The sequence below is a fragment of the Oryza sativa genome, chromosome 9 (genome assembly GCF_034140825.1).
Source record: "Oryza sativa Japonica Group chromosome 9, ASM3414082v1".
In the NCBI taxonomy this organism is placed as follows: Eukaryota; Viridiplantae; Streptophyta; class Magnoliopsida; order Poales; family Poaceae; genus Oryza; species Oryza sativa.
The window spans coordinates 17,656,557-17,672,850 of record NC_089043.1 but is presented as its reverse complement, the minus strand read 5'-3'; the positions used below and the strand labels follow the sequence as shown (position 1 = coordinate 17,672,850).

The following is a 16,294-nucleotide window of genomic DNA, read 5'->3' as shown; positions in this document are numbered from 1 at the left end:
GGGCCTCGGGCTTAGGTGAGGCAAGGCCCCGAGGGGCCTGACGTGGCACCTCGATGGGTTGACGTGGCACCCCGAGGGGTCTGACGCCCCACCCCGAGGCCCCCCAAATCACGTCCGCGCCTTGCGCGACGCGGGGAGCGGAGGTTGGCCCAGGCTGCGGGGCCACGTATGAGGAAGTAAGGGAATTTCCCCTTACTTCGCATACCCCCAGGCCCACATCTCCGACAGAATTTATTATTTTTTGCAAAATCTTAGTATTTGATACACTTGCCTTTGAAAAGCTTTCGGTTTTCATGCTTCTACCGTATGTTCTTAAGAAATAAGAATATTTACTCCGTAGTTTGATGCATAAGGCTTAAGGCTTACAGTGACAATTTATCGAACATTAATTATAGTTGGTTTTCCTTTTTCTACTAATGTCTATTACAATTCCAATAGTACTTTAATTAACTTTGAAGATGTATGAGGCCATGATAATCTATAGGTGTCCAAACGGGCGGCACGGCCCGGCCCGGCACGGGCACGGTTCCGGCACGGCCCGTTAGGCACGGCTGATGAAACGGGCCGTGCCGTGCCGGCCCACGTGCCGAGCCGCCGGCCCAAGCACGGCCCGTGGATGGCCGGGCCGTGCCCGTGCCGGCACGGCACGCCCGCGGCCCACGGGCCGTTCGGGGCACGGCGGCCCGTGAAGGCAGGCCGCCAGCCCGCCAGCCTGCAGTGCACAGTGTTTTTTTTAAAAAAAAAGCAAAGGAAATGTATAAGGAAAAAAAAATTAAAAATGGAAATAAAATGTTTAAAAAAAAGTAATGATTTACTAATGTTAAAAAATGAAAAAATGGTATTTAAAAAATGGAAATAAAATTTTTTTAAAAAAGTAATGATTTGCTAATGTTAAAAAAAAGAAAAAATGGTATTTTTTTGTTGTGTTGAAAAATTTAAAAATATAGATTGTGATTCATTATTTTGAAATAATTTAAAGATAAATCCACACTTGCGAAAATATTGCAAAAGAATTTGTTAAAAATAGTAATGACCTTTATTGATGTTTATATCATTACAGGATACAATGATACATGCTGCCTCGTTAAAAACTTTGTCATGTAAAAACTCATAGGGGAAAATGAGAAAACCATGACAAAGAAAAGAGTACAGCTCAAAGGTCAGAACTACTTCTAACAAAATTCTACTGGGGTTGGTCTGGATCCAGGTAGAGTTGCTCGAACTGGGCGGCCAATTCTTGGTTGTCCGCAGTGTATTGGGCATGTTGTCGAGCAAGCTCCCAGTCTTTAACGCTTAGTAGCATTTCGACGTGGTCGCTGCGCAGAGTCGTCCTCCGGTCTTCGATGATTCGGCCGCATAGACTGAAGGCCGATTCGGAGGACACCGTCGACACGGGCACCGTCAACACATCCCGTGCTAGTTTTGAAAGCACAGGATATGTTATCTTGTGGTCATTCCACCACCTGAGGACGTTGAAATCTTGTGCTTCGTGGTGGATGGCGTCGCTGTCCAAATAACCGGACAACTCTTCGGCCACAACATGCGAAGAGGCGTCTCCACTTGTAGCCGACGAACTGCCACCACCTTGGATTGAACTTGAAGACGATCCACCCCAAATCCTACCCCACTGTATCTTCTTCTTACCTGTAGTGGGGATAGGAGGGGGTCTCTGCTGGCGAACTTCCTGAAACTTTACTTCATATCTTCCAAAAACCTCATATAATTTACGTCTAACCTCAGTATAAAAAGAACTATAATCTACACCTATAGTATCTCCAACAAGTGATAAAATAGCAGACAATCCTCTTAATTTACACCTAGGATCTAAAACAAAAGCAAGAGCATACAACATAGGTATATTTTTCCAATATTTCAAATATTTTTGTTTCATGTGAAAGACAGGTTCAGTTAGAACGTCATCATTTTCGTATTCTTTAAATAAAGTAGCAATTTCAAGAAGGTTGTGCAAAATTATATTAGCAGTTGGATAATAAACTTGTGACAAAGTTAGAGTACAATCATAAAAAGTTTCTAGAAATTGGTAAAATTTTTGGACAATTGCCCAAACATGCTCGTTCAGTACTGAAGACCCGTCACTGTTTCTTGGGCCACCACGTGACTGAACAAAATCAGAAAGTAAACTACTATAAGGTAAAACAACTTTTAACATTAAATACGTTGCATTCCACCGATGCTCTGCATCGGTGGCAAACTTACGAGCTTTCACACCGGCCGCATTGCAAAACCTCTTCCATGCAGCAATCCGCGGGTTAGAAGCAGTTAACCACGCGATTGCTTGACGAACAGCATCGATGTGGTCACCTACCCTCTTCATGCCAGTCTTAACAATCAAATTAATTATATGACATGCACAACGCTGATGGAGTAGAAAAGATTGAGCATACACACAAAATAAAGGTTGCAATATTTCAATAGCCCTAGAATTAGCAGATGCATTATCTAGGGTGACAGCAAATATTTTATCAGCAAGATTAAATTCATTAATTACTTCCCTAATTCTTTCAGCTATGTTTTCTCCTGTATGTGAGACATCTATTAACCTAAGCCCTAAAACTCTCTTTTGTAATTGCCAATCATCATCAACAAAATGAACAACTACGCTAAGATAATCCTCTCTAGCTCTACTACTCCATATATCTGAAGTAACACTAACAGAGAAAGTACATGTACTAAACAGTTCCTTAAGTGCAGTTGCTTCCTTGTGATAAACATTCTCTAAATCTCTAGTTGATGTTTGCCTACTCACAGCTTTAAACCTAGGGTTATGAGATTGCTGAATGTAATGTTCAAAAGCAGGGGACTCCCCAAAGTTCAGGGGTAAATCTTGCCTGGCGATTAACCGGACAAGAGATTCCCGAGCAACCATGGGATCGTACTCCCAACTGTGTACCGTACCGTCTGGGTTTACCATAAGTTGCTGCTGCCGGAGTTGTATTCCTTGCTTCTTGGCACACGACTCCGCATGGCGCTTGAGGTGACCTGTACCACCAGAAGAACGAGCAGATAAAATTTGCCTACATATTCTACAACGGGCTTTCGATACCTCCCTTCCGTCGGGGCATGTTTCCTTTATCTCGTCGAAGCTTTGCCACACACCGGAGGTTCTCGATCTCTTCGAGCCGGTGTGTGTCGAAACACTTCCGCTCGCGGTTCCGGAAAATCCTTCCGAAGCTGTCTCCGCCTGAACCGGTACCTCCTCAACGACAGCCGTATGAACCGGTACCTCCTCCACAGATGGTGGAGTTGGAGCCGATCCGGAGGTACCGTCAAACCCCGACATGTAGTTGGGGTCGAAATCACCCAAGGTGAACGACGGCGACTGGTATGGAAAGTTCGGATCCATTCTGAAAATTTAAACCGACATAAACAAATTTTCGAATATTTATTGAATTCACAAACACAATACAAATAATACACAAATTTGAATATTACTTACATCTTTCCAACTGCGAGCTCTTCAAACCTCTGCGATCAAACTGTTGAACTACGAAACTAATTTTGATTTTTGACAAAATTTGAGCAAATTTTGTCAAAATCAAAAAAAATGCACACTTGAGAACAAAGAGAGCACTTAAAACACTTGAGAGCACAAGATGAGGAGTGTGGGATGAGGAGAAATGGCTGGGGTTCATGCCCTATTTATAGGGCGAAATTTGAGATTTTTTGGAATTTTTTCGAAATTTTTATGAATTTTTTAGCCTCCCAACGGTTATTTTCAAATTTGAACGGTCAAATAGCCGTTAGTGCCACGTGGCGCCTTCCCATTCGACCGCCGCCCGCCCTGTCCGCGCCTGACGGGCCGCCGGCGTGCCGTGCCGTGCCGTGCCGCGGGCCGTGCCGTGCCGGCCCGCTACAGTAGCCGTGCCGTGCCGTGCCGGCCCACGGGCTCGGCCAGCGGCCCAAGCACGGCACGGCTACTCGTGCCGTGCCGGCACGGCCCGTTACTGTAGCAGGCCGTGCCGGGCCGTGCCTGCTACAGGTTCGGCCGTGCCCCGGGCCGCCCGTTTGGCCCGGTCCATTTGGCCACCTCTATGATAATCTAATCGAACTGCAGCTTTTTTAATTCACATCTTGATGTTTCTGATTTTCCATTGACAACACATCCTTGCTATTGTCCGTGCCTAGAGTCAAAACACACATCCTAATTACACTTCCATTAGTAAAACTATTATAACACCACCAGACTTGGGGTCTACCCTTAGGCCGAAAACCGTCAGAAAAATACGAATTGCCGTCAGAAAATATTTTTCTGTGAGTGCACCGACAGAAAAAAGAACACGGGAAAATTCAATGTTTCTGTCGGTTTCCCGACAGAATGACATTTCTGTCGGTAATTCCTGTCGGTTGGCTCACAGAAAATATCAGCTAGCGTCAGGTTTTTGAAATCTTACTTCTGACGTGGACCCGTCAAGAAAAACTTTCACTCACCGTCAGAAAAAATGACTTCCACACCCAAAAAAAAAAGAAAAAGAGAAAAAAAATACACGTGACAATTTGGATAAATATATGTCCATCAATCTCAATTCGTACATCAAAATTCAAGCTTTCAATGCTCACATAAATAGTCCATCTAAGTTCAGTACCAACAAATTTATTCAAACTGGATTTAGTAAATACAAAGGGTCCATAAGAAAGTTCAATGTGTATAAGAAAATTGTCTTCCAACAGCAATCATGCCTGTGGTGCGTCAACCTTTGGCATGGTAGCAAAAAGGTTTAAATAAAAGATGTTCAATTGGCATAATTTTCTTCATCATTACAAAATAAATAACAATGATTGTGAACACCCTGGTTATAGCGAAATAAATACATTAGTACAGGGAAAAACTGAAGTGAGCAAGATAAATTTCTCAACTCGATCTGTACAACCATGAAAAATCAACTATGGTAACTGAAATGAAAAGTGGCCATCAAAATACTTCCAGTAGTACTCTTCCAATTCAGATAAGACATGAATGCTAGGAACAAACTCATTTTCTATTGGATGCTTAACTGACAAGTTCGTGGTGCAAATGCTAGGACATCTTAGACTAAGAAGATTTCATCCACTGAATGAGAAGCAAGCATACCTTGATTTTCATGCTGTACAACCTTTTGTAGATATTTAACTGCAGCATTTAAGCTGAAAGCTATGGCCTGTTTAGCAAAATACAGACTGACATGAGCAAGGTAAATTATAAGGGACATTTGCTTATTTGACCCTATTTGGAGGTCTAACTACTAATTTGACCCTACTTTTTCTACTTTGTGTTTTTGACCTTGCTTTTCAAAACCGAACATGCCGTCTGACCCTGTTTCCTCTTCACCGTTATGATTTCAATTAAATAAATAAATAAATACAATTATTTTTCGTAATGACCAGAATACCCTCGAGGAAACCATATCTAGACCTTACCCTATCCAGAACAGTCGCGACTCTCTCTGTGTTTATGCTTCATTGAATGCAATTTGGGATCCACAAAATAGGATTATATGCTGTTGAAATTTTGTACAAAAATCTATGATAATTGTGTCAAATTTTGTTCAATTTATTTTGTCAACAATCTGTCAAATTTGTCAAATTGACTTGTTCAATTCAATTTGTCAAAAATCTGTCAAATTTAATCAAATTTATTAAATTAAAGCAAAATCTGTCAAACTTATTACAAAAATTGTCAACAGATCAGAATATGTACACGTTGTGGCATAATAAAGTCAAATAAGCAAGATATATCAGGGTCAAATAAGCAAGGGCAAAATAGACTATTTGCTCCGAACTTAACACTGTTAACCCACCTTAACGGAACAGGGTCAGATGGTAGGTTCGGTTTTGAAAAATAGGGTCAAAAATTCAAAGTAGAAAAAGTAAGGTCAATTTGGTAGTTAGACCTCCAAACAGGGTCAAATAAGCAAATGCCCCAAATTATAAAGGGTTTGTACATCAGAAAATTTTAGGCTTAGACTTGTGAAGTATGTATATGCTGTATCAGAGACTGGAAAGCACTAATGTTTTCATTCATACAAACTGAGCTAAACCATGAATGGCAAGGCAAAATTAGCATAAGAAAAGCATCTGCATCTGCATTGGAACTAAAATTATTTTTCTAGGGAATATATTAACCAACTTCTGCATTCTAACTAATTTTCTATGGAAAGCCACTAATAGATTAATTCCATGTCAAACAAAATCACCACTTGCTAGTTCTGCATGTATATCAGCATAAGCTGCTCCAAAACAGCAAACTAAAATGGGGGACACTCTGATTGAAAAGGCAAAAATAAGTTTACCTCAGATTAGTATTCATTAGCCTTTCATCCATCCTTGATAGTGTCATCCATATGCATGTCATTAGTAAAAAGAAACGGAAATACATCAACTCGCAGGAAGCTCACCATTTGTAAAAAGAACTAGCGTCTAATTTGTTCAGCTAGCATAGAAATTGGGGGATTTGTAGAGTATCCAAGAACACACACAAAACAACTTCTGCTAAGAGGTCAAACAAGGAAAATCACAACAGATCTAGTGATGCATCAACATAGAAAAGAAAGCGAAACAGCATATGTGCTCACTATCCAAACAAAATACTAGTACACAAAGAGCAGCTAACTAATGATCCAGTAGCTCACGATTTTTGATGGGGGTAAAGCTCAGGATCTGGAGCACCCAAACTCGGGATGGCTGGATCCGCGACCTCTGAGTTCAGGGTGTTCGGTGTCTCCGAACACCCTGAACTCGGAGGTCGCGGATCCATCCATCCCGAGTTTGGGTGCTCCAGATCCCGCGGTCCTAGCTTCAGCGGCGCCAGATCCGTCCGCGAGGTAAGCGGTCCGCCGTCCGCACCACCTCGTGTCGTCGAGGTCGACCTGCCGTGGGGAGAGCAGGCGCCGTCAGCACAGATCCGCTTATTTTGCGGATGGATCTGGCGCCGCTGAAGCTAGGACCGCGGGATCTAGAGCACTCAATTTCGGGATGGCTGGATCCGCGACCTCCGAGTTCAGGGTGTTCAGATCTGGATCACGAGTTTGGGCAGGGTGTTCGACGACACGAGGTGGTGCGGACAGCGGACCGCTTACCTCGCGGACGGATCTGGCGCCGCCGAAGCTAGGACCACGGGATCTGGAGCACCCAAACTCGGGATGGCTGGATTCGCGACCTCCGAGTTCAGGGTGTTCGGATCTGGATCACGAGGGGGGGAGGGGATAGCCGGCGCCTGCTCTCCCCACGGCAGGTCGACCTCGACGACACGAGGTGGTGCGGACGGCGGACCGCTTACCTCGCGGACGGATCTGGCGCCGCTGAAGCTAGGACCGTGGGATCTGGAGCACCCATACTCGGGATGGCTGGATCCGCGACCTCCGAGTTCAGGGTGTTCGGATCTGGAGCCCCCGAGTTCTTGGTTGCTGGGACCGTTAGGGGGAGGGTGGGCGGATGCAGATGCTTGTCGTCGACCGAAGATGAGCGGTGATGGACAGCGGGGCTTGTCGATGGCGTCGGGCACTGGCGTTGTCTTCGTCTTTGGCTCGATGGGGATTGGGGAGAATGAGGAAGAGCAGTGGCGGCGAGCGACCGGGAATGAGGGGAAAAAAATTTTAGGTTTTCGGCTGCCTGATGGTATGGCCCACCAGTCAGCGCTGATTTTCTGTGAGTCCTAGCCACAACCGTCACAGAAATACCAAATTTTCACAGAAACTCAATTTTTCCGTAGGTCGTGGTAGTGTAATATATAAACCTATAATAGCAGAGAGAATGTAATATGTACATCCATTAGTAAAACTATTATAAGATATAAACCTATAATAGCAGAGAGAATGTAATATGTACCTCCAAGTATGACTCTTAGTTTCTCTTCGGTCCATTTTGTTAACACCTGTCCTTAGGGAAAATGAGTCACCTTAGTTTAATATGATCATAAGTAATAAGGTTTTCGATCATTTGGGAATATATTGGAGTTCATTACTGCTAAATAAATAGTAGCCGAAACTGCAAGTACATTAAGTATTTTTCATATGGTGGAGCTTGAAGCATACTTTCATTAGTGAAGTTCATTATCGTGCCTTTTATATTACATGGAAAAAAGACAAAAAAAACTGTTTTCCAATGACTTGTCTATATCCAACCAAGGCAAGTGTTCTCTGATCTCTACCCACTGGTGGAGAAACTATGTTTGGTCGGTTGACCCAAAAATACAATAGTCCCGGTTCCAAAAAGAACCGGGACTAAAGATGATCTTTAGTCCCGGTTGGTGGCAACAATGGGATTATTTGATCTTTAGTCCCGGTTGGTGTGATCTTTAGTCCCGGTTCTAAAACTATCAGACCTTATCAGGCCCCCCGGGATCTTTAGTCCCTAAAGATCCCCTTTATATATGTCTTATTCCTCCTCCAGCCCGAGCAAACTTCAAAATTTCTTCACACAAGAGGGGATGTCATGCCAAAATTTCTTGTAAATTTTTTTTTGGTGATTATATACAAATCGGAGGTGCCTAAAAGGTTAGCAACTTCATCCTCCAATGTTTTTTGTTGTTATATTACTTTCAGAGCTATGTTTCGCATACTTTTTTGTCTCCAAAACTTTGTTGTAAGTTGATGAGAGAGAAAATTTATGTAGGCAAGAAGAATATATAGAAATTTTGTTTATTTACTAAAAAAGGTTTTATAAAATAGTTGAGAAGGGAAATATAATGAAAATTAATCTAAAATAATGGGAAACAAACTAAATTGAATATTAAAAGAAGTACAACACATTAATATTAGTTTAAAACTTCAAAAATAATAAATAAGAATTATTTGTTGGATTATTTTATAATTGTTGTATGAATAATGATATGTCAATATTGTATGACTGTTGAAAGAGTTTTTAATTATTTTATCATTATTGTATGACTGTCATTATTGTGCGAATAATTATTTTTGTACGATTTTTGTTCATTTCATGTAGATGGATCAGAAATGGATGTACGCTGACCGGCGGTCGAAAGAGTTTATTGACGGCGTGCATTTTTTTTTGAGAGTGACCGAAACTAACAAGCATAAGGGTTTTATTTGTTGTCCATGCAATAAGTGTAAGAACTAGAAGGAGTATTCTGCATCCAGGACTATTTATTTCCACTTGTTTGAGCCGGGGTTCATGCCAAGCTATAATTGTTGGACATCCCACGGAGAGCAAGGGGTTGAAATGGAAGAAGATGAAGTGGAAGATGAGAACATTTCGGACTGGGCTCAGTACGCTGGAATTAAAGAAAATCAAACGGGTGAGGTGGACAGGGATGCTGACGATAACGACGGTGCGGATGATCTTGGTCAGATGTTGCAGGACGCCAAGGAGGACTGCGAAAGTGAAAAGGAGGCCCATAAATTGGAGCGTATGTTAGAGGACCATAGAACGTCGTTGTACCCAGGTTGCGAGCAGGGGCACAAAAAGTTAGATACCACTCTGGAGTTCTTGCAATGGAAGGCAAAAAATGGAGTTAGTGACAAGGCATTTGGCGATTTATTGAAACTCGTCAAGAACATTCTTCCGGAGGGAAACAAATTGCTCGAGACAACGTACGAGGCTAAGAAGATAGTCTGTCCTCTAGGACTGGAAGTTTAGATTATTCATGCATGTCCAAACGATTGTATCCTATATCGCGGTGAGGAGTACGAGAACCTAGAAGCATGCCCTGTTTGTAAAGCACTACGATACAAGATTAGACAAGATGATCCAGGTGAAGTTGACAGGCAGCCAACGAAAAAGAGAAATCCTGCTAAGGTGATGTGGTATTTTCCTATAATACCACGGCTAAGGCGTTTGTTCAGGAACAAGGGGAATGCTAGAATGATGCGTTGGCACGCAGAAGAACGTCAACAGGACGGGATGCTGAGACATGCCGCCGATGGTTCGCAGTGGCGAAACATCGACAGGACATTTCAAGACTTTGGAGAGGACACACGAAACATACGGTTTGGTTTAAGTACGGATGGCATGAATCCTTTTGGAGAGACGAGCAGCGGCAATAGCACTTGGGCCATTACGATGTGTATCTACAACCTCCCCCTTGGCTATGCATGAAGAGAAAGTACATAATGATGCCGATTATTATTCAAGGCCCCAAGCAACCTGGTAACGACATTGATGTTTACCTAAGACCACTGGTCGAAGATCTGAAACTGTTGTGGAAGAAAGAAGGTGTCCCCGTGTGGGATGAGGACAAACAGGAGGAGTTTAACCTACAAGCGCTGCTGTTCGTAACCATCAACGATTGGCCTGCACTTAGCAATCTATCTGGGCAATTTAACAAGGGGTACAAGGCTTGCACTCACTGTATGGATGAAACTGAAAGTACGTATCTTAAGCATTGTAAGAAGGTTGTGTACATGGGCCATCGTCGATTCATTGCTGCAAACCACCTTGTACGGAAGAAAGGCAAGCACTTTGAACATAAGGCAGACCACCGTATGAAGCCTAAACATTGCAACGGGAAAACAGTGTTTGCTATGGGGAAAGATCTTAAAGTAGTGTTTGGAAAGGGGCCTAGCAGCCAGCCTATAGAGAGCGAAGATGGTCACGCGGTGATATGGAAAAAGAACTCTATTTTTTGGGAGTTACCCTATTGGGAATTCTTGGACGTCCGCCACGCAATCGACATGATGCACCTCACTAAGAACCTTTGCGTAAACCTACTTGGCTTCCTAGGTGTATATGGAAAGTCGAAAGATACACTGGAAGTATGTAATGATCTGAAGCATATGGAACAACGTCGCGACCTTCACCCGGAACCAAAGGAGAAATGAAGCCATTACTTGAGTCCAGCCAGCTACACTCTAAGCAAGGCAGAGAAGGAAAGTATGTTTGAATGCTTGGAGAGCATCAAGGTACCGTCTGGATACTCCACGAATATAAAGCGAATAATAAGCACGAAGGAGAAGAAGTTCACAAACCTAAAGCCTCATGACTGTCACGTGTTGATGACACAGCTGCTACCAGTTATAATTCGGGGTATCCTTCCAGACAATATCCGGGCAACAATAACGAAGCTATGTGCTTTCATGAACACAATTTCACAGAAGGTCATCGATCTGGATAGATTAGAAGCCCTTCAAAATAATGTGGTGCAATGTCTTGTCAGCTTTGAGTTGATATTTTCACCTTCATTTTTCAATATAATGACCCATCTGCTTTGTCACCTTGTCAAAGAGATCGGTATTCTCGGGCCTGTGTACCTACACAATATGTTTCCTTTCGAGAGGTATATGGGTGTTCTGAAGAAGTATGTTCGTAACCGTGCTCGTCCAGAGTCAAGCATCGCCAAGGGGTATGGAACAGAGGATGTCATTGAATTCTGCGTAGAATTTATTGAAGACCTTCGCCCAATCGAGGTGCTTGAATCACACCATGAAGGGAGACTACGGGAAAAGGGGACTCTCAGAAGGAAAGCAATAATGACGGTAGACAACAATTTATTCCATAAAGCCTATTTCATGGTTCTACAACAATCTTCTTTGGTGACTCCTTACATCGAGGAGCACTTGGCTCTAGTTCGCGCCAAAAACATCGGTAAGTCCGATGCATGGATTACACGACCTCACATTGATACTTTCCCCGCGTGGCTGCAACAACATCTCATGGGTAACGAGACGATTAACCAACAACTGGCCTTCCTGGCGATGGGACCATCTGGCTCGATCGCGACATTCCAAGGATATGAGATCAATGGGTACACATTCTACATGAGAGCCCAAGACATAAAGAGCACGAACCAGAACAGTGCTGTTCGTATCGATGCCATTGGACACGATGGTACAACTGGCACATATTACGGTGCCATCGAGGACATATGGGAACTTGACTATGGATCTCTCAAGGTCCCTATGTACCGGTGCCAATGGATTAGGCTGACTGGTGGAGGCGTAACGATTGGTGACAGTGGGATGACAACGGTTGACCTTAACAAGGTTGGATACTCGGACGAACCTTTTGTCCTTGCCAATGATGTAACGCAAGTTTTTTACGTGAAGGACACGTCTAGCAAAGGAAAGAAGGGCAAAGGGCCTGACGAGCCGAAGCGCCACGTGGTTCTCCCATGCAAAAGAAAAATCGTTGGAGTCGAGGACAAGACTGACGAGGATTATGATCAGTTTGATAGGCAACCCCCTTTCACGGTGACGATTGACCCTAGCATCCTCCTATCAAACGAAGACGCCCCTTACTCACGCAACGATAACAAGGAAGGAACAGTAGTGAGGAGAAAGTACGTGCGGTCAACCGTCACCGCCGATGTATTGCCGTAATTGTTGTGTACACGATGTAAACTGTTTTAGATGTATTGAATATCCATATAAATCAATTGTTGTATGGCATATGATAATTACATATGACTGTTAGAATTTTTAACAATTTTAAATCATGCATGTGGTATTTACATATGATTATTAGAATTTTTAACAATTTAAAATCATGCATATGCTAGTTATATATGATTATTAGAATTTTTAACAATTTTTAATCATGCATGTGGTATCTACATATGATTATTAGAATTTTTAACAATTTTAAATCATGCATATGCTAGATATATATGATTATTAGAATTTTTAACAATTTTTAATCATCCATGTGGTATTTATATATGATTATTCGAATTTTTAACTATTTTAAATCATGCATGTGGTATTTACATATGATTATTAGAATTTTTAACAATTTAAAATCATGCATATGCTACTTATATATGATTATTAGAATTTTTAACAATTTTTAATCATGTATGTGGTATTTACATATGATTATTAGAATTTTTAACAATTTTAAATCATGCATATGCTAGTTATATATAATTATTAGAATTTTTAACAATTTTTAATTATGCATGTGGTAGTTATATATGATTATTAGAATTTTTAACAATTTTAAATCAAGCAGGTGTTATTTACATATGATTATTAGAATTTTTAACAATTTAAAATCATGCATATACTAAATATATATTTATTAGAATTTTTAACAATTTTTAAGCATGCATGTGGTAGTTACATATTATTATTAGAATTTTTAACAATTTTAAATTATGCATGTGGTAGTTATATATGATTATTAGAATTTTTAACAATTTTTAATCATGCATGTGGTAGTTATATATGATTATTAGAATTTTTAACAATTTTTAATCATGCATGTGGTATTTACATATGATTATTAGAATTTTTAACAATTTTTAATCATCCATGTGGTATTTACATATGATTATTAGAATTTTTAACAATTTTAATCATGAATGTGGTATTTACATATGATTATTAGAATTTCTAACAATTTTAAATCATGCATATGCTTATTATATATGATCCACTTAGTTTACTATAGACAACAATATATTTTAAATGTTTTGTCATTAATTTTGTGACTTTAAATCATTTTAATGCATTATTTACTATTTTAGAAACCCATATGTAATGAAATTTAATATACAGTGTTATTATATTTAGTCCCAGTTCTTAACCCTAACTGTTTTAAAACAGAATTTGGAAATAGCGGGAAAAGAGCTTTAGTCCCGGTTGGTGATAACAATCAGGACTAAAGATAAGATCTTTACTCCCGGTTGTAGCCACCAACCCGGACTAAAGATATCTTTAGTCCCGGTTGTTCTCACCAATCAGGACATCCGCCTAGGGCATCCCTCGCTCCGACGCCGCCGTCGTTTCGTCGTCGTCGTCGTCGTCGTCGTCACTGCCGACGCCGCCGCATCTCAGGGGTGAGATCCTCTCGCGATCTCGATCTCTCTCTCTCTCTCCAAACTGCCGCCGGCCGCTTCGTCGTCGTCGTCGTCACGGCACTGCCGACGCCGCCGCCACTGCGCCACGCCACCGCCACACCGCCGTCGCACCACACCGCACCGCGCCACGCCACCGCGCCGCGCCACGCCGCCGCCGCCGCCGCCGCGTCAATGCCGAACGGGAACGAAACGAGAACGTGAACGAACGGGAACGAACACGAACGAACACGAACGAACGCGAACGAACGTGAACGAAACGTGAACGAAACGTGAACGAACGCGAACGGGAAACAGAACGTGAACGAACGGGAACGAACGCGAACGAGCGTGAACGAAATGTGAACGAACGCGAACGAAACGCGAACCAACGTGAGCGAAAAGTGAATGAACGCGAACGGGAAACAGAACGTGAACGAACGGGAACGAATGCGAACGAACGTGAATGAACGGAAACGAACGTGAACGAACACGAACGAACGTGAACGAAACGTGAACGAAACGCGAACGAACGTGAACGAGACGTGTACGAACGAGAAAACGAGTGGAAAAATATATGTTCCTTTGCATTTGGACTAATACATTTTTTTGCATGTTGCAGAAAAGACGTCGTCGTCGTCCCTCAAGCCTAAGTGGTAGCTAGCCCTAGGAGGAATTTGCGCAGGCAAGTGATATAAATATAAGATTATTATAGTTTTAATATATGATTATTACAGTTTTAATATATGATTATTAGAGTTAGCATATATGATTATTAGAGTTTTAATATAAGATTATTATAGTTTTAATATATGATTATTAGAGTTAGCATATATGATTATTAGACTTAGCATAGATGATTATTAGACTTAGCATATATGATTATTAGAGTTTTAATATAAGATTATTAGCGTTTTAATATATGATTATTAGAGTTAGCATATATGATTATCAGACTTAGCATATATGATTATTAGAATTTTAATATAAGATTATTATAGTTTTAATATATGATTATTAGAGTTAGCATATATGATAATTAGACTTACCATATAAGATTATTAGAGTTTTAATATAAGATTATTAGAGTTTTAATATATGACTATTAGAGTTAGCATAGATGATTATTAGAGTTTTAATATAAGATTATTAGCGTTTTAATATATGATTATTAGAGTTAGCATATTATAACAAGCGGCTGCAAATATTTCTTGTATGAACAGATGGCTGAACGCGATGATGAACAGATACTATATGATACAATCGCAGAGGGAAGCAGCCAGTACTAGAACGACTAAGAGGGGAACGAGGATCCAAACCAGTACTTGAACGAGGAGGGAAACATGGAGAGGGATGCAGAGGGAAAAGAGGAGGGAAAGGAGGAGGAGGAGGCTAGTGGAAGTTAACCCTTCGCTGGACAGAAGAGGGCACACGAATAACGAGGTGCCGCGAAGAAGATAGAGGGTCGGCACATCATAACTGAAGTTGACGAAGACGGTTGACCTAGTGCCCCGGCAGAAGCAGCCAAGAATTACATACGATACAGCGGTTGGGTTGTGAGGGATAACGTGCCTGTCAGCAAGGTGTACTGGCATAGAACAAGGGCACGCGGGGATTATGACAAGTTTGTCCCGGAATCAGAAAAAGAGATGCTGTGGACCACAATGCTCGAGACGTTCACGCTCCCTGCGGGTACGGAGAACATAGTGAAACAGTGGACTCTTAAGAAAATGGCAGAACAGTTCCAGAGCTTCAAGGGAGATCTCTACAAAAAATACATCCTGAAGGGGCTGACACCGAACTTCGACATATTCCCGAAGCTAAGGGATCATTAATTGGGACGAGTTTGTTGCTTACAAGACACGGCAACAAGGGCAGGCGCTGATGGAACGAAACAAAGAAAATGCCGCTAAGAAGAAGTACCATCAGCACCTAGGGTCAGGCGGCTATAGCGTCGCAATGCCGAAGTGGGAGGAGATGGAAGCTAGCTTGATTGAGAGGGGTATCAAACCGGCCACCGCTAAATGGCCGGATCGATCGAAGTTCTGGTACTATGCTCACGGTGGAACGCTTAACCCCGTTGATGGCTCCCTGGTGTTCAGCGATCAGATACGCGATGCTGCAAGTCGACTAACGCACGCAGTGGAAGCGTCTTCTCAGGGCACGTTCCGACCCGACAGAGAGAAGGACAAGCTGTCACTCGCCCTGCAGACTCCCGAGCATCCAGGACGAACGCGAGGGAAAGGCGTGGTCCCTTGGAAGATTGGATTCAAGGAGGACATCCACATGTACAGGAGTCGGATGAGGAGCAAGAGAGATACCGAGGCGAAGATTGCAGATCTTGAGTACAGGGTATCGAGTTACGAGCTCAGCATGCAAGAGGAGGTGGCAAGGAAGGTGGATGAACGCATGGCCGCACATCGGAGCCAGGATCCCCAACCGTACATTCCTCCTGTAATGGTCAGCCCCTTAGGCAATCGTAGCAGCTACGCCTCAACGGGGCAGGTAGGATCACAGAGCATGGACGCCATGCAAACTCAGGACGAAACCACCTGTCCCGTTGATGAA

At 42.2% G+C, this 16,294-nt stretch overlaps 1 long non-coding RNA gene and 1 pseudogene across 1 annotated transcript; one reads left to right on the top strand and one right to left on the bottom strand.

Annotated features, from left to right (window-relative positions):
• Positions 1 to 1,013: 1,013 nt before the first annotated feature.
• Positions 1,014 to 7,597, bottom strand: LOC136351666 (uncharacterized). The gene is made up of 5 exons (XR_010734851.1): positions 7,074 to 7,597; positions 6,288 to 6,320; positions 5,090 to 5,156; positions 3,458 to 4,808; positions 1,014 to 3,365 (listed from the first exon to the last, which is right to left on the bottom strand). It is a non-coding gene; the product is annotated as an uncharacterized lncRNA (long non-coding RNA).
• Positions 7,598 to 9,174: 1,577 nt separating this feature from the next.
• Positions 9,175 to 12,269, top strand: LOC136351708 (uncharacterized; annotated as a pseudogene).
• The last annotated feature ends 4,025 nt before the right edge of the window (positions 12,270 to 16,294 follow it).